General features: G+C 52.6%; 1 long non-coding RNA gene across 1 annotated transcript in view; it reads right to left on the reverse strand.

The window, feature by feature from the left end:
- The window catches only part of LOC129734168 (uncharacterized), a 142433-nt gene that overhangs the window by 9390 nt on the left and 110246 nt on the right, over positions 1 to 22797 (reverse strand). Inside the window, exons 4-5 of the long non-coding RNA XR_008729812.1 lie at positions 2934 to 3059; positions 1953 to 2128 (exon numbers count right to left, since the gene is read on the reverse strand). This is a non-coding gene — a long non-coding RNA (uncharacterized LOC129734168). The remainder of the gene's footprint in view (positions 1 to 1952; positions 2129 to 2933; positions 3060 to 22797) is intronic.

A 22797-nucleotide genomic window follows, 5' to 3' on the forward strand; every position in this document is an offset into this window, starting at 1 on the left:
AAGCCAAGTGTCCTTTCCTTGCTGTGACAGCGCTTCAGCGAGCTACACAAATAAACAAGTCCTACAACTAACACAGCAGACTGTAAGCGTGTCAAGATTTCCCCTGGGACACTTCTGTCTTCAAATGCGGGAGGGATGGCTCCCTCCCCAGGGAGGGTCCTCCTTCTCTTGGTGACTTTCTCCCTTTGTCCTGGTAAAAAGCACTTTACAAAGCAGCTTCCACCTCCAGGATGCTGTCTGGGATGAATCCTGGCTTGAGAAGGGCCCCAGCACCATCCCCTGCGGCACTTTAGATCAACACTGGGATATGTACTGCTGAGACTGAGCGCGGGGAGACTCAGCCTGGCAGCACGAATGAGCTTTGCACGCTGGAGAAACTAAAATTTCTTTCACGATCAGGCCAGGCCAGTCTCTGCAACAGCACCTGACTGCTACAGATACCACACTGCCTGTGCTCCTCTTCCGTCCCACTGAATCCCTGCTTTGATGGCTTAAATAGAGCGCAGGTTTTACGAAGAACTCTGCAGGGGGGATTTCATCCCCATGGTGCACCTGCTCCACAAGAGGGTAAAACTTCCTCTTCCCAGGCTGCCAAGGGCAAGGACCTGCTCTTCCTTCTCCACAGAAGAGCTTCTGTGTGTCTAAATTCTTTTAGAAGGGAGGAGGGAAGAGAAAGGCAAGTTCCGTCAGCGAACCAGAGTGACCGGTGGTGTGCCGGAGCTGCCCGGCAGGAAGGCAGACACAAAACCGGAATGGGCACTCCGGCAGCACTGAACGTTGTGCTGGAATTCAGATGGAGGTCAAAACCCACTGTAACCTCCCAGTGAAACATCACTGCCCATCTCCCCTCCATCACCTTGCCTGCCTGGAGCGGGAGGTGTTCAAATACAGCTCACACCTCTGCGCAGCGGGGAACAGCCTCGAGCTGCAGCTGCCACGTGCTCCCGTGTGCTCCGTGACGCTGAGCCCTGGGGAATCCGGTGGTGGCTGGTACCCAGAGGATGCATGTGAGAGCACTACGGCCCCCCTGGGGACCAGCTCCGTCCCCTCGGGGAGGGATTACAGTGGATGCTGGATTGGCACATGCTTTGCAGAGCAGTGCTCCTGCTTGGGCACATGCCGCTTCAGCCCATTCGATTGCTACTGGGCTGGGCAGATGCCCGGCCCGCAGGCACAGGAATCCATCGCCTGTTGCAGCAACAATAAGAAAGCCTCGTGCCAAGCTGAGCTGTCGCTGCAGATGATGCTGAGGTAGAAATAAAGTGTAAGCAAAACCCAGAAACTTGGTCTTATTAGTCCCTCCCTCGCATCCTCCTATTTTGAAATCTGTGGGAAACGAGCTTCAAGGAAAAAAATTGTTGAGAACCCTGAGCAGGGAGAGCTGGGCGATAGTGAGAGGCAGAGAAAAGCGCAGTGGTACCTGAAATGAAACTGAGCGGCTTAAATTGCTTGGACTTACAAAAAGCAAACTCCAGGATATGAATTATGGAGTACTAATTCCCAGCCAGATTCAGCTCCACATTTAACGTCTTATTTCTATAGAAACTTGCCGGATGCAATACTGCTGCAGGACCAGGCTCCCTCGCCCAGCTCCCACTGAGCAGGCCTGGACTTAAACCAGCTCCTCGCAAATGAGCAGCTCATGGTGTTGCTCCCCAGGCACTGGTCGCACTCTCCCAGGATAGCCTGTGGCTCTGTTTCGCAGTGGGCTGTACCAGATGCCCAGATACTGCTTTTTCTTACAAAGTTACATGTCTGCATGCCACGCCAGCATGCCACAAGGATAAGCCTCTGTATTCCATGAAAAAACATGGAAAAACACAGCCTAGAGAGTCATGCCCTCTGCACCCCAGCTCGCTCTGTTGGCACTACTCATTTCCTCTGTTTGCCGGTGCCTAAAGCCCTGCAGCGAGAACCAGCAGGGCTGTGTGTCCATGGATGTCCCTCCGTACCTGCTCGGGTGATGTTTTCGGAATTCTTCTCTGTCCCTTTCCCCAGCTCAGAGAACGGCACCATGTGTTTACCATCCCGCAGCCAAGACCTGGGGCAGCCAGCCTCGCTCCTGCTGCTTCGTGTTATTTTCATTCTGCCATAATCGGAGGGGACAGGTGAGATGTGCTTCAAAACACTGTAATCATATTTTAAATGGAAATGAAATGTGTGAATTAAATGTAAATTACAGCAGAATGGAAGGACAATCACTATTAGTTAAGGTCTGACACCTATTTTTGCAGACCTTTCCTAAATGCCACAACTTGTTTCTCCGCACTTGTGACGAGGACTTGTAATTACGTGGCAGCTGCTCCTGCAGCCGGGCGGATGGTGGGTACCGAGGGGGGCCTGTGTATTTTAAATAGCTATGGACTGCTTGTTGGTTCTCTGAAATTATGAAGCAGCAATGATATTTTTATTTGGAAGCCATGAAAATAAAACTTGGTGTTTTCCCCCTGAAAAGGTGAGGCAGTAATACAAAAGGACGTTTTTATAGAGTCAATTTATTTAAGGGTTCCCCCATTTGCTTTTATATTGGAAAAATATGGGCCCTGCCAATGAGCTGAAATTTCTTCTTTATCTTTAATCCCTACCCCACCTCCTCCGAGCCACTGGCTATTCCCGCAGCCTCGCTGTACCTCGAAGCCTCCCAACAAAGTCTCACTTCATTTTTCACAGCGGGAAGCATCCGCAGGCCCTCGCCAGCCACAGTGCTGGGGTGTTCAGCATGGTGGCGTGTTCAGCATGGCACACGCCGACAGGCAGCGACAGCCCCTGCCCTGCGGATGCTGCACAGCAATGCGGCAGCCACCACGGCGTTATTATTTGGCAAGGAAAGGTGAGTCCCAGCGAGATCAGAAGTGACACTCTGGGTCTATGGCACAGCCAAGGGACAGCCTCCTTGCCCAGGAGAAGTTGACTACAATAATGAGACAACTTACGTGCAGTGAAAATGGTACATTGCAGGAAAACACAGCGCTGAACAGAGACTGGTGGCACGCCGCTCCTTGGGTGACATCTTTGTGATTCAGAGATTTCCTCCTGCGCCCGTTGTTCTGCCTGTCTCCCTGTAAAGATAAAACATTTACTGTTCTCATTATCACTGGGAACTTTTCATCTGGGAAAAAAAAGAGAATCCTTGTCCTGAGGAAGCCGAAAGCTAAGTGCTGATTTAATCTGTTATTAATACCTGGGGCTACTTGGCTAATTTTTTATTTTCCAAGCAGTGGACAGTAAATAGTCAACTGAAAACAGATAGCAGCGAGAGATACGAGCATCCCTTCTGCTCTGGGCACCTTGGGAAGACGAGGCAGGTGTGCGGAGGCCAAGGACTGTGCAGATGGTCCCTTTGCCCGGCGGGGGGAAGCAGCACGGCCCGAGGTGCCCGCTCCCCAGCCCTGGAGCTGGCAGCCCCAGTGGGGATGCGGCCACTGGCAGCACGTCCCAGCGGCCGGGTGGCCGAAGAACCACGCTTCTTTCATTTCTCTGACTTCCCTTCCCTGTTTCAAAGCAGAAGGGTATTTGGGCTTAACTTCTTGCAATATCGCAGTGGGGGAAATCTATCATCACGTGGTGGGATAATCACAACATTTAATTCTGGTTTCAATAGTTCTTACAGATATATATATATATATATATATATATGTAGTACATTGAAACAAAATGCTTTTTGAAATGGAAAAAACCCTATGCCATTTAATTCATAAAAGGTCAAACTGAAATGCTCTGGCCTTATCGAAATGATTTTCTCCTTTGATTTTTCTTTCCAAATGCAATTTCATCAAAATCAGTGCATTTCCGCAAATGTTTCACCTTTGGCGAAATGGCATCTTCTGACAGAGAAGTGTTTTGCAGGGAAATTTCTGCCCGACTCTTGCCAGGAGCGAGCCACCTGCTCTGGCTGGAAGGGAGGAGCGAGGGGTCCTGGCGGCGCCCAGCACCAGCTCCTGCAGCGCAGAAGGCTCCGGGCAGGGCGCTCCGAACGGGATTGTTGCAGCCGGAGATGGGGTGCTGGGAGACCCGCACAAGGGCTCTCCCCACTGCCCGCACGCTGCCAAGGGCAGGCGGAGGGTCTCGCCAAAGCTCAGCCCCAGCCTGAGCAAGGCGCCGGATTGGGCCCCATGGCACGGGTGGCTGGCACTGCCAGAACAGCCATTTATTTTCAGCCGGCCCTGATGGGGATGTGTTGAAGGGGGAAATGTCTCTCATTCCTAAAAGGTGATTCACTGCCCTGGCCCCGTGCTGAATGCTCCCTCCTCCTGGAGCCAGAGTGCTGGGAGGATCCAGAGCCTTCCTTCCTATTTTTACAAAGCTTGCAGCATTGTCAGAAAGGAAAGGGTACCATCTGGTTAGCCCTTGTTTACTGCACACCCTGCCAGTTTGAGCTTATTAATCATATTTACCCAAGTATCTTAATTACTCCCTGTCTAGCGACTTGCCTTGCACTCAGCTGTTGACCCGCTCCCCTCCCCTCTCCCTCTCTCTTTTTTTTCTCCTTCTTTTTAATTCCTTTCTATCATTAATCACAGGAGCAGCGTGGGCAGAGGAATCCGTGGCTCGGCTTTCACTGGCGGCAGTGTTGCTTTCACAGCCGACGGGCTGGAGTTCACCGCCGCCTCCTGCCAAACTTCACACTGCATCCGCCGAGGTCAGAGGAGGGCGAGCGGGCAGCGAGGGCAGCGCAGGCAGCATGGGCGGTGCAGGCAGCACGGGGGTCAGCCCCGACCCTGCCCACCACTGCCCTGTCTGGCTGGGCGCAGGGGACTGGGGGCTGCGGGGCTGGGGCTGGCTGTGCCCGGGTGTGAGCTTGCGCGAGGAGACACCATTAAAGATGGTAATTTGTTGATCCAGGCTCTCCCGGCGCTCCAGTGCGAGAGTGGCACCGTTTTCTTTACGACCTCATAAAGTCACAGCCGAGAGGCCGATTTGGAAAACAAACTGCCTCAGGTTGACAGATAATTAGATACAGGGGACATATTATACACCTTTGCATATAAATGCGCTCTGAAGCACGTTGGTTCATCAGAAGTTTAGGCTACAGGAGAAGCAAGTACTCCCGGCACATCAGGATATATGTGCTGGTGCAGCCTTCAGATGACGGCTCCATTTTATGGCCCTTTCATCTCCTGTTCGCCGGTGCTGCGAACACGGTTGCGCTTTGGAGGCAAACTGCCTTGGTTTGGTTTGGTTTGGTTTGGTTTGGTTTGGTTTGGTTGCTTTGCTTTGGGGATTTTTTACCCCAGCAACCTTCTGAGCTTCCTTCTTCCCATGAGATAGGGCTCGCATTTTGCATCGTGGATATTATGCTCCTGTGCTTGCAGCAGGGAGGAGTGGCTGAGTGGGGATTCATTACTATTATTACTATTTTGGTGTTACTATATCATGTCCAAACCTCACTCTTCCTGAGAGCGAGCCCGCTGAGAACAGCAGAGCAATTCTGAAATGACACGGTCCTTGTATTTATATGGCAATTCAGCATCCTGCTCTCCCAGCCCCCAAACCACGAGGCTTCACATATTAAAACAAAACAAAACAGTTGGGTTTCTTTTTATGCACTTTAAGATTTAAGGTGTCATCCAGCCTTGTCAAGCTCTCAGGGTTTGCTTTTCCAAGTGAAAGCCAAGATCCCCATACCACCATGGTTCCTGCTGGGGGTATTTTCAGAGGATAATCCCAATTTGCAGGATTTGACCAAACTGTGCATGCATAGCTACGTACCCTTCTGCTCACCTTTTAGTGGTTTCCTCTCCCTTGGAATCAGACCCGCATTTCAGTAAGATAACCCCTCTTTCCCAGCTCCCCCGACATATCTCTCTATTTTGGGGGCGAGGCAGAAAATGCCAATTAAATGGCCATATTCCCAAGGAAAGCTTCACTATCAGTCCTTCTCCCCTCGAAAGGGAAAATAAAAATGTGTGTGGGAAAGATAAAGTTGTCAGAAAAGGAAAGGGAGAAAAACCCCCAACCCTAAACCCCCAGCAGCCCCCATGCAAGGAGGTGGTATAGATAGAGTTGCTGTCACTTTGATGAATTAGATCTTTTGTTAATTAGGATACATTGATTTAAGGGTTGTCCAACCAGACAGACCTCTTTCCTTTCCCTTCCTTTTCAAATTACAGCCCAGGGTGGCGGCAGAGCATCTGCCTCCCTGCCTCTCATCGCCTCCTTCCCCGAAGATCATGTTCCTACTTTCACATCAGGAAGGAACCTGGGCAAAGCTGCCCAAGTGATGCGGCAGAGCCGGCAGCATCACGGCTTCAACGCGCCTCCGGTGGGGAAAGCGCTGGAGAGCTGAGTGCGCCGCTGGGTGTTTCTGGCACGTCTGACATCGGCACCCGCTTCACCCAAGGCGCAACCTAAACCAGTGCTGTTAACAGCCCCGTGGGGATGCTGGGGGTCGGGCTGGAGGAGCTGCGGTGCCATCCAGCTCCTACCGCGCTGGGCGCAGCTGGCACTGGGCACGCGCAGACCAAGATACTTTCACCCACTGCCTGGGGCAAACAGCCCAGGGAGGCTTCTGCAGGGAAAGCCGAGGTCAGGGCTCCAAAACCAGCCCAGCAGCTGCAGCTGAGGCCACCCCTCCCAGCGCACGTGGGCCCTGTGGAAGCCGCGCACAGACCAGCAAGACTTGTCCAGGTTGCATGGGAGCATGGCCCTGTGTGCCTTGCCCGCACGTCCCGGCAGGCTGCTGCAGGACCCTGGGCGCTGCTGGTGTTTCCGGCTACCTCACAGCTGCCCCGGCTCCATCCTGCTGGGCAGCGGCAAGTTGAAAGCGTTGGCTTTCTAACGGGACCCCTCTGAGCAAGGGAGGATTCACCCCTGCTTGGCCACCCCCTCCCTTTGGCCTTTGCAAACTGGTGCCCCCGTTACTCGTGGCTCTGGTGAGATGGGGCTTTACGGTATTTGCATCGGCAACGGCCCCTGCTCCTTCCCCTGGTCCCCGCAGAGACCTCCAGGCTTTGCAGGTTTCCTCACTGCCTCTTGTCGTCACTTGAGCACCAGCGAGTCCGAGGGAGAGAGGGGAGAAAAAGTGCTGTGCTGTGTGGATTATTGTGTGTTTGTCATCTGGAATGGTATAAGCTGTAGGTACAGCATCTCCCAGCGGTGATTTATGGCCCCTGTCAGGCAGCACCAGCGCTTTGTCTGCTGTAGCGTGGAGGATGAATGCAGTGCTGTCAGCCCGGGCAGGGCAGTCTTTCTCTCGCTCTGCTCCGCACACTCGCTCCCCATTTCACGCCACTGAACATAAACAATCTTTTGTAAACCTGACAGTCACACTTGCTTCTTTGGAAACATAAAGCAGGAATGTATGACTCGGCTTTCATTACCCAATTTCCTAGGCTGTGCAGAAAGCTCTCCAGGAAGACGGGAAGGGGAGACCCCAGAGGACCAGAGAGATCCCCAAAAAGATGAGAGGGAAGGGATGCACCTACGTGGCACATATATGCCAACACCGGCCACGGACACATGTGCTCACACACACACGCTGCATCGCGATTCACGCACCTATTTCCCGCTGCGGTTTTGACACAGAAATGTGCCCTTCACAGACAGAGCTGCACTGCGCTCCTGGAGCAATGCACATTCCCTACCTCAATTGTTGCCATATATCTTCCTCCCTCAAGCAGAAAATCTAATAGCAGCGTAACACTGGGATTGCAGCCTGCTCGGTAACGGGCTCTCACGTGCCCACCAGAGGTGACGGAAAGTCTTACAAAAACTAATGCACTTTTATTACTATTAATAGTAATTGTAATAATCCTGTATGCGGACAGTGCCCAAAGCACTCTGTTCAGTCTCCGCTTTTCCCAAAGCTGGAAGAGGGTGTCGAGGTGCTGAAGGGGGTGGAAAGGCCGGGGAAGAGGCAGCACCCCCAGCACCATCGGGCACCTGGCTCCTGCCTGCACCTTACCCCAGGGAGGACCAAGGCGACTTGAGGGTGCAGCAAAGGCGGTGGGTGAGCCAGGCCCTAAGCGTGGGGCACGCTGCTCTGAACTAACGGCGCGGGTGTAAGAAACCCTGGGAACGGAGCACTTAGAGTGGGGATAAATGGACCATCTTATCTGAAGCGCTAATGGGGATATACGCACTCATGCTCCGCTTGCGGAGCGCAGGAACCCGCCCCGCTGTTATGGCTAGTGGTGAAATTTTGCCACTGGCTTAAAGCATCATGAATTTAGAACCTGCCAAGGGGCAGAATAAATGCTGTTGATCTCGTGGCCGCTATAAGAGGCGTGAGGAGTAGGTTCCATCTTGGTCCTGCTGCGATTTACTGCTCCAGCTCTGAACGAGAGCGTGGCTCTCACACTGGCGGCAGACAAGGCCAGGCGGGCTTGTCCCTCTGTCCGTGGGGACACCAAGGTGCACCTCGCTCATTGCACAGGGCTTGGCCAGTCTCTGAAGGGACGTGAGAGGGGACAGGCCCTTTTCACGAGCAGTCATCAGCCCTTTGGCAGGGGCCTCGGCCATTGCTTCAGGCTGGAACTGGATGCAGGAGGTGAAGCCCAGAACCCGCTCCCAGAGAAATTGTCCTCATGTCCCCTCCTGCAGTGGGAGCGAGCACTTTCTCTCATGTTTCTGGAAATAAAAGGAAGAAAAATGCATGACTGCGTTTTGGCTGCCCGGCACACCAGTGTGAAGAGCTGCAGGTAGCTAGCGGGAAACCAGAGAGCTCGCAGCACCGCAGGACCTGCCAGAGGGCAATCACGGCTCAGCTCCAACCTTCCTGACGTTACTTTCCCATGTGGGGGCTAAAGCTAGCGGCTCCTCTTTAAGGTGGCAGGAAGCCGGGATGAAAAGCAAAGAGAGAAAAGCTCCAGCTCCTGTGCGTCCTCCCGGCTCCCGCTGCCCACAGCAAAGCTACTAGATCTGCTCAGCCCTGGGGCTGCCCCAGCAGCTGCCAGTGTCTCGCCAGCTCCGGGCCACGCCGTGCCAGCCCGCTGCCTTGCCATGTTTTACAAGAACAGCTGCAGCCTTGCTGGGAACATTTCTTCACTGACACGCTCCTTCCGTTCCTGGCTTTGGCGCTCCGCTCTGTCCTCTCAAATCCTTCCCTGTGACTTTGTGATCAGGGATGCTGGGCGGGGGGGAGAGGCGGAGGAGGGAAATAGCTTGCAAATAGTTTGCTGTTTTCTTTTCCAGATGGTTTGTTTTGGAAGTTCCTCTGGGTAAGCCCGAGTGCTGTGTCTTGAACATCTGCTGAGGAGGAGCCCGCTTGGTATAACTGCGCAGGGGCTGCTGGAAGGGCACGTTCTGGGAGGGTCTCAAGCCTTCCAGCACACCTCAGCCTGGTGGCAAAGGTCGTCTTTGCGTCCTGAGGTTGCAAGAGGGCACGCAGGCTCCCTGTGCCCTGGCTTGTACCCTCCGCTCTGTTAAAGTCCACACTTTGGGTGTGATTTGCAATGTGTTTCAGTGTGTGCCAAGGACACCCAGAGCTTAGGGAAACACACCCTTTGTAAAAAATTTGCATACACCCGAATAAGCAAGCAGGCTGTTGTCTTATACTGTGGCCTTTCTGATGTCTTTAAAAACAATTATTTGTACTTGTGAGTACAACCAAATTTTAGTGACAGCGCTGCCTTCTTGCTTTTGGCTGCTGAGGGAGAGGATCTATTAAAGGCTGGGATGGCTGAGGCTGACCATGCTGGAGGCCTGCGGGAACCACAGAAAATATGAGTAACCAGTTCACGGGATCAGTGACAGGAAAGGAAACTTTCCTGGCAGGTTGCTATTTCAGTCCGTCGGTTCAGGGGTGACTCGTTGTTGCCACGACCTCATGGACAGTCTCTGTGTCTAAGCGCTGCTGTGTTCGCCGGGCGCTTCCTGTGGGAGGGACCAAACCGGCCGGGCGGATCCAAGCCAGAAGTGACACCGAACCAGTCATTCACAAGTAGGAACAACTGCGACAACAAATGATATATAAAAGAAAGGGAAAAAATGGTGGTGCAGCCTGTCCGATGCTCTGAGCGGTGCTTGGTACCTGGCTGGAGAGCCGGGCGAGCTGCAAGCTCGGGGCCGGCAGTCGGGCTGTCGGTGCGGCTCGTGGGTGTCCCCGTAGGAGCCTTGGCACCAACTTGTGTCCTGCTGCGAAACCGGGAGCAAGTCCCAAGACATGCTTTAGCATCGCTGCGATCCTCCCTCAAAAATCTACAGTATTCTTCAGCAACGGTCCCAAAACACCTCCCAGAAAGCTCCTCCCTTGGGGTAACCCCATCCTGGATGTGCACATGGGTACCGCTATAAGCACATACATACATACATACAGGTCTGCTTTGAACGTGAAGGACAAGCAACACTGAGGCCCCTTGTAGCGCTTTGCAGGGAGAGACGCATCAGCTACCAACGTGGGCTGGACATTCTTCTTTCCAGCTCTGACCCAAGGATTTTAACGAGAGGCACCTTCTCCAGCCAGCAACTCCGCGATTACCATGGAGAGAGCAGAATTCGACAGCCATGCCAACCGACAGGGCATCTCCTACACTTCACACAGGATTTTAATTTTAATGAACCGTCAGCAGTTGCAAGGTTACAATTTTAAATCCATTTCACCCTCCTCTCATCATACCCTAATCATCAATAGCGCCGGCTCTAGAGGTGTGTTTAATTGGAAGTTCGTTTGCAGCTTCCATCAATTTGCTTTTCTATCCCCTACGAACAACCTGTAATTTTACTTAAGAACAAAACCAGAAATTTAACGGAAAACAAGCTGTTTGTAGAGGAATGGTAACTGGGTGACCAGTTTGGAGGGCAGTGTAGTAAATAACAATTTGATTATGTTGTTGTCTGATGTATTTTTATAACAAAATAACAGGTTGTTCTACGACAACTTCTGAAAAAAAATGCCTGATCCTTCTGGTGACAAGTGCAGCTGGGAACGGAGGGTCCCAGCCCCCCCAGCCCCCTCCGGCACGCTCCTGGTGCTTTGCAGAAATCTTAAGAGGAAAAATACACATTGGGGGAAAGAACAATCAAGCAAATTATTTTATCCTTTTCACATACTTGGATGCCCTTTCTCCTTCCCAGAGACAAGAGAGAGACCAGACAGGATCTGGTAGAGCCAAGGGAAGGGTAGAGAACGGAAAGGGGTTCCCCTGAAGTAACTAAGCTGATGCGCTGTCCTGGGCGGACAGACACACGGACCCACGGACAGATAAATGCACCGTGGTCATGCACCAGTGCTAGGCTCTAATGCTCGGCTTGCTCAGTGCAAGCGCTGGACCAAACCGTCTATCTCCAGAGCCCAGGAGACCACCCAGGCCAGGGCTGCTGCCCCTGCCCGAGAGCAGGGCCCAGCCCCCCGCGGTGAATCCGCCTGCCCAAGGTCATACAGGAGGCACAAGGGACGTACCACAGGGCCCTCCTGCAGCCACAGCACCGCCTGCCACTCTGCCAGCCTTCAGCTCTCTGCTCTGTTTACCATTGAGCTCGTCCTCTAAATTTTTGCTGAAGACACCCCAACCCACACTCGGGTGAGGAGGGCTGTGTGCAGCTGGAGCGACACCTCTGCCACTGAATTCCCAGCTGGTGCTTTGTCACGGAGCCAGGTCGCTGCTGCCTCTGCATAACACCATGTCGTGTCCTGCAGCTCCAAGGGGAGCAAAGACTCGGACGCGTTCCACCGGGGCGGCGAGGGATCACGCTGCCCGTGCCTCCTGCGGGGGGACGGGTCTGATTTCCCCTTCTACAACAAGCAGCTTCCTGCAGCCAGGGGCTGCGTCTCCTACCCAACCATGCCTCTCAGTTAACTGCACCGTCTACTGAGCTGTAACGTTATTTCCCTCTGCTAAAGGATCCCTCTTCCGTTGTGCCTGTCCCAGCTGGCACTGTTCCTCCCCATCCCACAGGAGGGGAGCGCACTTATTTCCACGGGGAGAAATGATTATTTTTTCCTGCAGCTGCACTTGCTATACGCAGGAATTATGGGTCTTTCCACACCTGTGAAAGAAACATTATCCTCAGCCTTCAAGGGTGAAGCATCTTATATTTAGTTGGACTAAATAATGATTCTTCTCTATCTTTCATATCAGGATTTAAGAGCACCCTGGAGCTACAAAGTTTATTAGAACCCATAAGAAGAACTGTACCATAAACAGGACAACCGTGGCCATAAACCTGCACCTTGAAGTTGTAACAAATCCTGGGATGTTGAAGTAGGACACGGTCTTGTCTCAGTCAGCAGAAAGGAAAAGAAAAAAAGGAAAGAAAAAGAAGAAATGCAAACTTAAGCAGAAAAGAGGCCTGGAAATATAGAGGAGAAGAAAGGGAAAAATAATAATAATAAAGAAAAGCATGCTGGTTGCATAGCCCTCTCAGCAGGAGCCCTGGGATAGGTGCCCACATGATAAAATGCAACTCAGATTAATGGGGAGAGAGAGAAAGGGGAGCCTGAAGGAGGAGAGGGAAGGCCAGGTGGAAGGAAGGAGGTGCTGGGGGGGTTTATGAGACACTTACGCAGGGAGGGCCACTCGTGGCCGTGGCGGTGGGCTGCTCATGTGGCCGGGCTTGCCAAGGCAGCAGCGGCAGCAGGCGAATGGTCAGAGCCATCCCTCCCGTCGCCTGCGGCCGGACCCAGGGCCACCAGCACCAGTGAAGGGCTGGAGGGGATAAAATCCTGGAGAACTGTGAGGGGGTGGGGGGATGCCCCTGAGCATCAGCCTGCCCTGTGGGGGCAGGATGTGGCGTGAAACGGAGCAGAGACCCTTGTCCTCTCTGCGGGAACGTCACCTGGTTGCCCTGTGCCTCTTCTCTGTTGGCCTTCAACTCTCTCTAACTCTCCTACTTTATTTTAGTATCACTTATTTAGCTTGCATTTTCTTCTGCTGGTAGCCAAATTTTTTTCAGCACCTCAGCCTCCCAGCTCTCCCTGTTTCCCCCCCTCATCCACACCAAAGGGGGCTGCAGTGGTTTGGTTTGTACATTTTCTGCCTTCTGCAGCCATCGCAGGCACGTGGTTCAGAGTTGCCGACGAACTTCTGGGACTGCGGGCAATTTGGGTCAGGATCTGAGCCGCCCTCCCATGCGCTACAGAGGCTGCAGAAGCCGGAGAGAACCCTGTCCCTCCCCTCCAGCCTTCACTCTTTTGTCACATCGGGTTATTTTTGCTGCTGTTGAATAGATTAAATGACAGAGGGGTTTTTTTTTAAGTAATTGAGTTTTATTTTGGAGAGGGAAAAATGGAGAGCTAAGTGGGAAAAGGAGGGAGATAGGAATAAACCACACATCTTTTTATATAGGATCCACAGTTAATTCTTAATTAGAACTGACAGATGCTTCTCCCATAATCCTATTCCCAACATGTTCTGTTTGCTTTGTTTGGCGCTGCATGATACATGGTGGCATCGTAATGACCTTTCGCAACTGCTCCTGGAAGTGTTATTGGCACTCCAATGATTTATTGCATGTTCCAGTTGATTACTGGGCCATTTGTCAACATTTTTTTTTCGCTCTCCATAAACCTGTCTCCTGTGTCACAGACATTCGCTAGCATGAAAATTTAAACAAATACAGTGTGCGGCTTGTAGTCAGCATCTGACTTTCACTCCAGGCTTCCAGCACAAATTCATCCTGGCCTCGGCAAGTGTTTAAACTTTGCAGCGCGCAGCCGGCGGAGACGTCGGGACATGGGGCGCTGCTTTCCAAGCCTTGTTTTCGAGAGCTGTCTCTGGGTGATCCATGCTAGTTGCTTGATGGTTTATTGGCATTTTGGTACCGCTTATGGGAACGGGGGAAAATCAGTACTGGAATTAAACACCAAAATAATTACCCTGACAACGAGTGCCTGAGGACAGCCTGTGTTCTCCCCTCCATGGCTGCTGCGGGGCGAGCGCAGCAGAGGTGCAGTGTGAGGAGCAGGATGAGGGCTGGGGGCATACTGTGAAGCACAGAGCAGAATGCGGCCCCGCAGCACGACCAGTCTGGCAAAGGACCGGCCTTTTGGGGCAATTAGCAAGCAGACACCACTGAATGCACTAATGCTTTTCTGAGCAGACGGACCTGGGATCAGGGGAGAGCCCATGTTAGAGTGCCCAAAATTCTGAGGACAAAACCGCAATTATTCAGAGGCCTGGGAAGGACCGGCTTTTCTCGCGCCTGTGAAGTCCCAGCCCCCCTGGGCACCCTGAGATGGATGCCATAAATGGAAGCATCCAGAATCACCTGCCTGATTTAAAAATCTTGGCCCATAAGTAAACTGGATATAGTGGCTGTTACAGTGGCCTGGAGCATCTGCACTGCATTTCGAGGAAGCTTTTCCAGGCACTCGTATAAATCACCACTCTGCTGCAGTAAAGGAAAGGTATTGTTTCACTGCTGTGACATCAATGCAGGCCACATAAATAATTTTTTATTAAGTGTGCAGTGCCCTGTAAAAATACACACACAATCTGAGGATACTGCAGAGCGAATGCAGAAGCACGGCCAGCTTTAAATAGTCTTTTCCGTACAGAAGAGGCTGGGATGAGAAAGGAAACTCGCTGGGGTGGGGAGAGGGGTGGCTGGGTCTTTTTCCAATTCCAGCTCAGATCGGCATGTAATGTATGGCTTAATTTCCTCTCAAATTAGACACTTGATAAAAAAAGTTATTATATCTGTCAAGTTGCCAGTGCTTTTTATGAGTGTGATAAACTAAGAACCACTGCTTTACAAACCTTGATAGGATGTTTCAGTACCTGGAAAACAATTTTATTGCAGCCTGGACTACTAACAAATTGCAAATACTGATTAAGCCATAAAGTTACAACAACATTAAAAAATAATGAGAGGTTATTGCACAAGGGGAAGGCTCTTAAGCAGCGGATGCAGCCGCCAGATTTCCATTGTGCACGGTAACAGGCCGACCTGCAAAGTGCATTTCTCCAGCAGAGCTTTCCCACCCGCTCCCCTGTGGAGGTGCCTGGGAAGCCAGGCTGGGTGCGGGGCAGGTGCCAGGGACGGGCGAAGGAGAGACCGGCAGTTCCTTCCCTCTGCAGCCATGCAGGGACCCCTGCTAAAAATGAGAATATCTGTGTTTTTCTAACCAGGGAGATCTGAAGTCAGAGCTTTGCACAGAGACACCTTTGCCAGGGCAGAGGTCCCTTGTGGAGCAAAGGCAGGCTCTGCAGATCCTGCTGGAGTGGGCTCCTCCAAACGCAGGGCAAGCCAGGTCCTCCTGGGTGCCTGACCTCCCACCTCCAGGGAGGAGAGGAGCCTGCTGGGCTCCCCCAGAGACAGCAGCTGAGCAGCACCCAGGGCCGCTGGGGGCTGTGAAGGGCCTGGACAGCATCCCTGAATGGCTGCACCCACACGTGCCAGCACGCCGACACTCAAGTGTCAAAGTGACTCCACCCAAGTCAGCTTTGAGCAGGAGTTGAGTACCTGAATATCGAGAGACCTGCGCCCTAGACCTCCCCGTGCCTCAGTTTCCCAGCTATAACATTAACATGACAATGCTACCTCACAGTCAGGACAGCATGAGGACAGGCGAAGGCTGTGCCAAGGGCTTGGGTCTGTCTAGACCCCACCAGATCTGTGCTGGCGGCTGGACCGAGGCACTGACCTTCCCAGTTGGAACTGAAGCGTGAGGGCATGGGATAACTGGTGTGAGGGCATGGGATAACTGGTGTGAGAGCATGCGATAACTGAAGTTACCGACCGTGCCTGAGCGCTAGTAATGCTCATCGGCACTCGGGTAGAGGGAAACCCCAACTGCAGACCCCCCCCAACACACCCGGTTGCCCCCACCCTGCCTGCTGCTGCCTCTGACCCCCCACCGCACAGCTCTGCAAACACCAGCGTGTTTGAACACGGCTTTAATAATCATTGTTTGGACAGAGACTAGACTGCTAAAACCTCCTGGGGAGCCGGAGAGAAATTCCTTCTGGGAAGCTCCGCGAGCATTCGGGCGCTGTGCAAGGTGTTTAGCAGGCAAAGCACAGGCTGTGTTCCCGTTGGGCTATCAAAGGCCATCGCACCTCGGGGAGATGCAGGGATAAAGTACATGAAAAGCCTCCCCCAGGCCGTGGCAGCAAACAGAATGAGATCTGGCATCAAGACAAAAAGATCATCCTCCCAGTTTTACTGGGCACCTCCTGGAGGCGAGGTCAGAGGCGGGGGATCGATGACCTGCGCCCTGGTCCGCAGGATAACACTGGCACGGTCAGAGCGTGCAGCGATGGGAACATCACCTCGTCCACTCCTGCGGAGCAGCCGCGTGTAACGGCACCATGAGAGGCCATTTCGGTGCCTAACGCCACCCCGAGCAGAAATGCAATCGCTGCCATTTTAGGGACAAGGAGCTTTACCCGACTCTTTAGAGGATTTAACCCGATTTCATTTTACCCCACGCAGTTTTAATGATGGCAAGCGGCTGCGCAGCCCACACCGGTGGCTTCCTTGGGCCCCACCGCTGCTGAAACTGGGAGACTGCATCTCCTCACACCACCTGTCTCATTTTACAATCCTGCGCACAAGCTCCTCGTGCCCTTGCAGTAATTGAAGTAGCCCAAATTGCAGAAGGAACTTCAAAGATAAAAGTCAGAAAAATAGACGCCTATGAAATCTGTTAAGTACTTTGGGGTCTGTGTGGATGAAGGGTAATGCACGCATCTGTGAGTTTCTGTTAGGATTTCTTTAGCCTCGCACTCTCTGGTGACCGGAGCTGGCCAAACTCTTCAGTGAGCAATTTATCTGATTAATTTAACCCTCTGCTCTTCTCCTTTTTAACCCTATCTGAGTTATCTCTGAAGGTCTATTGATCTCAGTGATTTACTGGTTTACGGTAAAGAACCCTCTACGAAATCCTGTTTCTCAGCCCATCAGCGTCCCAGGAACCTTCATTGCTGCCTTTCCATTGTCACATTTCATTTAAAGTATGTCACTGGTGGTTTTAATCACATGAATTGGTTCTGATCTCTGCTTACTGATCAGAGATGACATTCTGAAACCCTGTACAGAAGGGACAGCACGAGGACAACACATATCACCTCTCAGCTCTGTGGTTGCATCCACCCCTGCAGAGCAGAACTGCTTCCAGAAGGAGGCATTTCCACTCTGGGCAGCGCATCCACATCTCTCTCCCATACCCCATCCTTGCTCAGAGGCACGCCACCCGCTCACCAGCACCTGACCCAGGATCCACAAGCCACTTCACAAATATCTGAAGAAAAGTGGCAGTAAAGGGGCAGGAATGCAGCATCATCATAAACCCACTCAAAATTCAAGCTAACATTCACCCTTCTCCCCTTGCCTACCATCTGCTGAGCTCTGCGTGCTACACAGGTGCTTTGGAAGTCCCTAAGTCTAGGAGTATGCAAGACAGGCTCAGCTGGGACTTCACACCTGGCAGAACCTCTTAATGGCATTTCTGCCCTGGAGCAGCCTGCCTTCTGCAGCCCAAGGTCCTCGGGGTCCTTGTCCTCGCTTTCTGCTCAACAGCAAACTTTGTAGCTCTTCCTCCCTACCCCCTCCATTTAAGCCCGTGCTTAATTGCTGCATTACTGCATGGCTGAACTAATGATGCTGCAATTAAAACCATTTAGGGTTCTTGCCAATAAGGTGGATTTGTGAAGTTGATAAAAAATAGTTCACTGAGGAACGTAACTTCACAAAAGAAGTGAAATAAGCAAACAGGCAGAAAGATGAAAACAAAGGTGAGAAAACGTCCTCTGGTCAGGCAAGATAGTCCTGTGGAGAGAGCCACGGTGACCCTGAAAAGGGGTCCCTGACCTGACCTGCAAGCGCCCCTTTCTCTCTCCAAGACCCAGGCTACAAAGAGATCTTTTCATTTGACCCATTTAAAAGGAAAATCACAGGAAAATTATCGCAAAGGTGGTGGAGATTAGGGGGAATCTTCCTTTCTTTAACTAAATTTGCAGTAACAAAAAAAATGGCCTTTCTTCAACACGTGAGTGGAAAGGTTCCCAGAAGCTGTGGTGTCCCCTGCGGACCCCTGCCTTGAGCATGGCTTCTGCAGGTCCGGGGGGCAGCAGGAAGCCGAGACCTGTGTGGGGAGCTGCACCCCTGGGTGCAGAGCAGGGATGCTCACACAGACCCTGCAAGCAGACTTGCCTCATGACGCTGCCCAAGCTAATAAGCGCCGCCTGTTAACAGAGCTCATTAGCCAAGCTGCAGCCCTGCTCGGATGCAGCTATTCTGGGGCTGGTGCCAGGGCTGCTCACACCACTGCTGGCCTCAGTGCCCCTACATGTCCCTGGTCTTGTAAGGCACCCAGAAGCCCAAAGCCGGATGCAACAAGCCCCTACCAGCCAGAGATAGGGTCCCTCGCTGCCCAGCCCTGTCAGGTGAGGTTGCTCTCTTGCAATCCCTGTGCTCGAGATCAAGTGCAGTGAACGCCCGGGACTGCTCTCTAAAGGGCTCCTCTCCTCAGCCGTGTCACGCCCGATGGCACGTGCCGGTTGGCAAGTGGCACCTTGAAACCTCAAGCCTGGGAACCGTCTGGGAGCTCAGTGCGTCCCCCTGCTCCGCTCCGCCGTCTCGCGTGCCCCTAAAGGTGAGCAGGACTGACTGGCACTCTATGGAAATTCGTGCTGCTTACGAGCGTGATCCGAAAGCGTTTTCTTATGCACACACAGAACTGGCATTTTGCTAGATTTAGGGAAGTAGGCAAGACGTATTTGTCTGTGGAGGCTTTGCACCTTCGGCAATTATGTCTGCAGTCTGGAAAACAACAGCAGCAGGGTTGCAGCGGGGAGGGAAAAAAATTCTATCATGTCAGAATAATGAGATCTGTGATTTCAGCACTTACTGGGTCAGAGACACACACAGTGTGTTATCTGTAATGCTTTCCTCTGACATTCAGGGAAATTGCATTTATGCAGAGGACACGAGGCGCTGAAGCACTGTGCTTCGCCAGCCCCTGACAGGGGATGCTCGGCCTGGGCTTCACCCGCCCCACTCCTCCGAGCCCCCCAGATACCCACGGGTGCCGGGAGCGGAGCACAAGACCGCGCAGCCCTTGGGCCCCGTCTGCTTGGCACCTCGTGGAGACACAACCGACACGTTTCTGCAGTGACAGCTCCAGGGGGGGTCCCAGGAAAGCGAGGTCTGCCTCTGCCTTCTCCGCAGGCTTTTGGGGGCTCTGGGTGTGGGACACGGCGGTTCTGCACCCCATGCATTGAGGGGGTGCCAACGACGCAACCCCCTCACCCCATCAGGGTGTACTGGATGAGTTTCAGATTGAAACCCTTGGGGTCCCACAGCAGGAACAGGGAGCGAGGGATGATCCCGTCACCTCCCACGGGTTTAGGTTTAACCCTGCTGCGAGCCCAGCGGGACACATGGGGACGGCACGAGGCGGCGGGGCCACGGCGGTGCCCCACGCAACGCGGCTGGGGAGCAGGGTAATGGACCGAGAAGCCCCTTCCCCTGGGCTCTGGAGCACTCCGGGTTGTCAGCAGCTCCCGGCTGCCGGGGGCCATGGCGGCGTGCCTGCCTGCCTGCCCAGGCCTCCACGGAGCAAGGGAACGTGCCACGACTGCCGTCATTGGTACTGATGCTGTGCCAGTGGCATCGGCAGAGAGCGGCACCGTGGCATTGGTCCCCCCTCAAAGACAAGAGGCCAGGGCGCGTTTAGTGCAGCTAAACACACGAAATAAAGCGTAAGGTGGAGCGGGTCATCCTGGGGCTGGTTTCTCAAGGAGACAAGCCAGTGTTTTCCCGTATCTGGAAAACACTCCCTCCATAGGAATTTTCTGAGTTTTAGAGAAGCAACTTAAAACCAGATGAATTCCTTTCCCTCCCTCTCCCTTTAGAAATCCATAGTTGTCAAACTCAAAACATTTTGCTTTCCTCATTTAAATCCTTGCGTTTTCATCCAAACCAGCTTATTTTCTAGCAGAAGTACGGTTTTCCAACAAAAATCTATTTTCTGATAAAAAGGCACTACCCTTCTAAGGCAGAGCTGCATGGAGGGGCTGCCGGGAGGGAGCCCTGCCCTGGTCGTGCAACATCAGACGAGGGTTTTCAGACTCCAGGACTTCTCGCACAGCCGCCAGCGCTGGCCAAAAAGTCAATCAAAAATTCTTTTCCAGAAAAGAACACCATTTTCTACTAATGCTCTGAGGCCTCAAATGATATGAGGCCTTGGAATAGAAGCTGTGGAATAATTAACAGTGGGACTGGTTTTTTGCTCCTTACTACTTCTCCTTCGTACTTCTCATCATCCAGGGGGTTTATTACAGCTTTTGCTTTTTGTTTCCTGCCCCCCTCCTTCTTTTTCTCTTTGCAGTGGAGGAAGAAATCCATGTCTAGATTAAAAAGATCTTGTTTTCCAGCTGTTTGAGATAGACTGAAACACAGGCCTGTGCCAATACCCAGGCTCAAACCTCCCACTGTGGGAGAGGGAGTTCCAGCCCAAGGCCAGATCTGAATTTTGCCAATAGCTCCTACATTTACAGTTTTCCTTGAGGGCTTTCATTACAGGCCACAGAGCTTTCGCAGTCAGGATCTGGAGTTTGTCTTGGACCTGATCTGCAAAAGCATGGGGCTGCCTCCACCAGCCAACGTTTCTGGACAGTTCCTGCGAGAAATGCGGAGAGAGGAAGAGGAGGAGGAGGAGGGGGAGAGGGCAGCTGCGGTGCCGGGGCTGCCCCTCATCCCCGTTCTCCCAGGAGCCTCCCAGACCGGGAAGCTGGGAAAACTGCTCTGAAGGGACCGGCAGAAAGGACGGTGGGTGATGCCCCGCGGCGGCTGAGCAGCCTTTCAGCATCCCAGCTCAGGCCAGGGCTAAAATGCCTATTTGACTGTCAGAGTTAAGTTGCCAGCTCTTGCTGCCTACGAAGGATGGTTCACTAAAAGTCCCCAACAACACAGCAAACAGCCCCAAATGGCAAGGAGAGTGTTTCACGCCAATGAAAAAACCTCAGAGAAAGGAAGATGACTGCCTTAGGCACGACACTGCCCGCCCCAACCTCACTGATTTCAAGGATCTTTCTCTACCCATGCAAACAGCAGGGCAGCGGCTCTGCTCCCGAAGCCCACCGCGTGTCTTCGGTGGGCTCTAGGAACGGAACAGACAGCGGTTTCTCTCCATGCCCAACAGCAGGTCCCTGCAGCTGCTTTTTACGATGATAGAACTGACTAACAGCGGTATAAAATGCTCTCGTTCGTCCGGCTGCTGATCTTTTGGGCAATTATTTGGAAGTAATGAAAGTGAATGCATGACATTTAAAAAAGAAACTCCACTGTCAGCAGGAAAGCTGCCACATTCCTCCTGCACCTCGGAGAATACGCTTAGCTTGAAATAATGTTCATTTTAGCAGAGTTGTAAATTACAAGTGTGTTAGGGTCTTGTGGGATTTATTACCATTTGGAAAGAGGTTATAGGCCTTGTGCTGTTGCTGCTGCGTCTGGTGCATGCTACAGAGCAACCACAGAGCAAAATTTGGAGGCAAAAGAAAGCACCTTTTATAGCTCATCTCTGGTGGCTTGTATTGCTAACATTACACATGCACATGCACATGAACTTCAGCAGTAAAGAGGAAGGATTTCAAAATCCGTTTTCCCAGTTGCTTGCTGTAATTGATCCAGTGTTATTAATAGCCAACGACAAAACCTCGCTGGGCTCCACCGCGCGGAGCGTGGCCACTGGCCCCTGACCTGTGGGCTGCTGGCCGCGGGGAGCAGCGCGAGAGCTGGGCCTGGGCGCAGGGCTGCAGCCCTCTGGGGCAGCTGTTTAATTTTCTGAGGTTTATGTTCTTTTTTTTTTCATTGCAGGTGTTTCATAAAAATGCAGCCATGGACCTGGCAGGAAGCAATAAGCTTCAGCTTCCTCTGCATGAACCAAAGGGATTTCTTCCTCCCTTCTGGCAAGGATGGAGCTCTGCTAATGTAAGATTAATGCTGTTCAATCCTGACCCTGCTGTCTTCAGTCTGTAAATGCTGAAGGGTCACCTTTAGTCCATGCCATTAGTGATTAATTAATCTCAGTGTTTATTTGATCCATCCCTTTCAGTGAGAATTCTGCGCTAAGGCTGTTTTGATTCCTTTTGCTCCCTCCCTTTTACACGGTGTTCCCCACCAGAGCTGTTCAGTGAGCGCCCTTTGATATCCCGAAGGAAGCAGGACTCTCTGCTCCTACTTCCCAGCCGCACGCCCTCTGAAATGCTCCGCGAGTACCAGGAACACAACCGCAGGTCTGCAGGGACAGCCAGAAGAAAGAGGCTGGGGAGAGAGGGGAGGCTTTTAAGCCCACATCAGAAAATAACAGGCAAGGAAATGAATGTCATCTTAGCTGGATGCGTAAATTCCTTGCAAGTTTCTGTGCCAGCTAATGTAAGAGAGATCGATTTTTCAACTTTTACCAAACTAGTTTCTCCCTGAAGAGCTGGGCCGTTAACTGAGGTGCACTTGCATGGGGAGCTCTGGAAAAAAGTTACTTCAAGGTACACGGGAGCAGTGGGGAGGGGAACAGCACAGACACTGGAGGCTGAAGGAGGAGCACTGTGGCTCTCCATTCCTGCAAAGGGGCAGGCAGCCTGTCCAACAAGAGCAACCCAGAGGGCTGGGGAGCCAGCATGGCAGCCGGGAAGTGTCTGAGTGCAGTGGCCATAAAAGCTGTGAGATGCTGCGGAACAGTTGCCTCCACCTCACACTGCGCAGAGCAGCTGCACGATTAGGTACGAACATCCTCTGCACCGTGCGGTACAAGCTGCGCCAGCCGCGCTGGTGTGCCGAGGCCCCGGCTGCCCGCAGGGTGGGAGTGGGTGAGGAGCCCAAGGTGGGTGGCTTGGCACCCACAGAGCATCGATCTCCAGCAGAGCTTCAGCTCACCAACAGTTTCCCATTCCAGGGATGGGATTTTCTTAGATCATG

Source organism: Falco cherrug, chromosome 18 (assembly GCF_023634085.1).
Source record: "Falco cherrug isolate bFalChe1 chromosome 18, bFalChe1.pri, whole genome shotgun sequence".
Lineage (NCBI taxonomy): Eukaryota > Metazoa > Chordata > Aves > Falconiformes > Falconidae > Falco > Falco cherrug.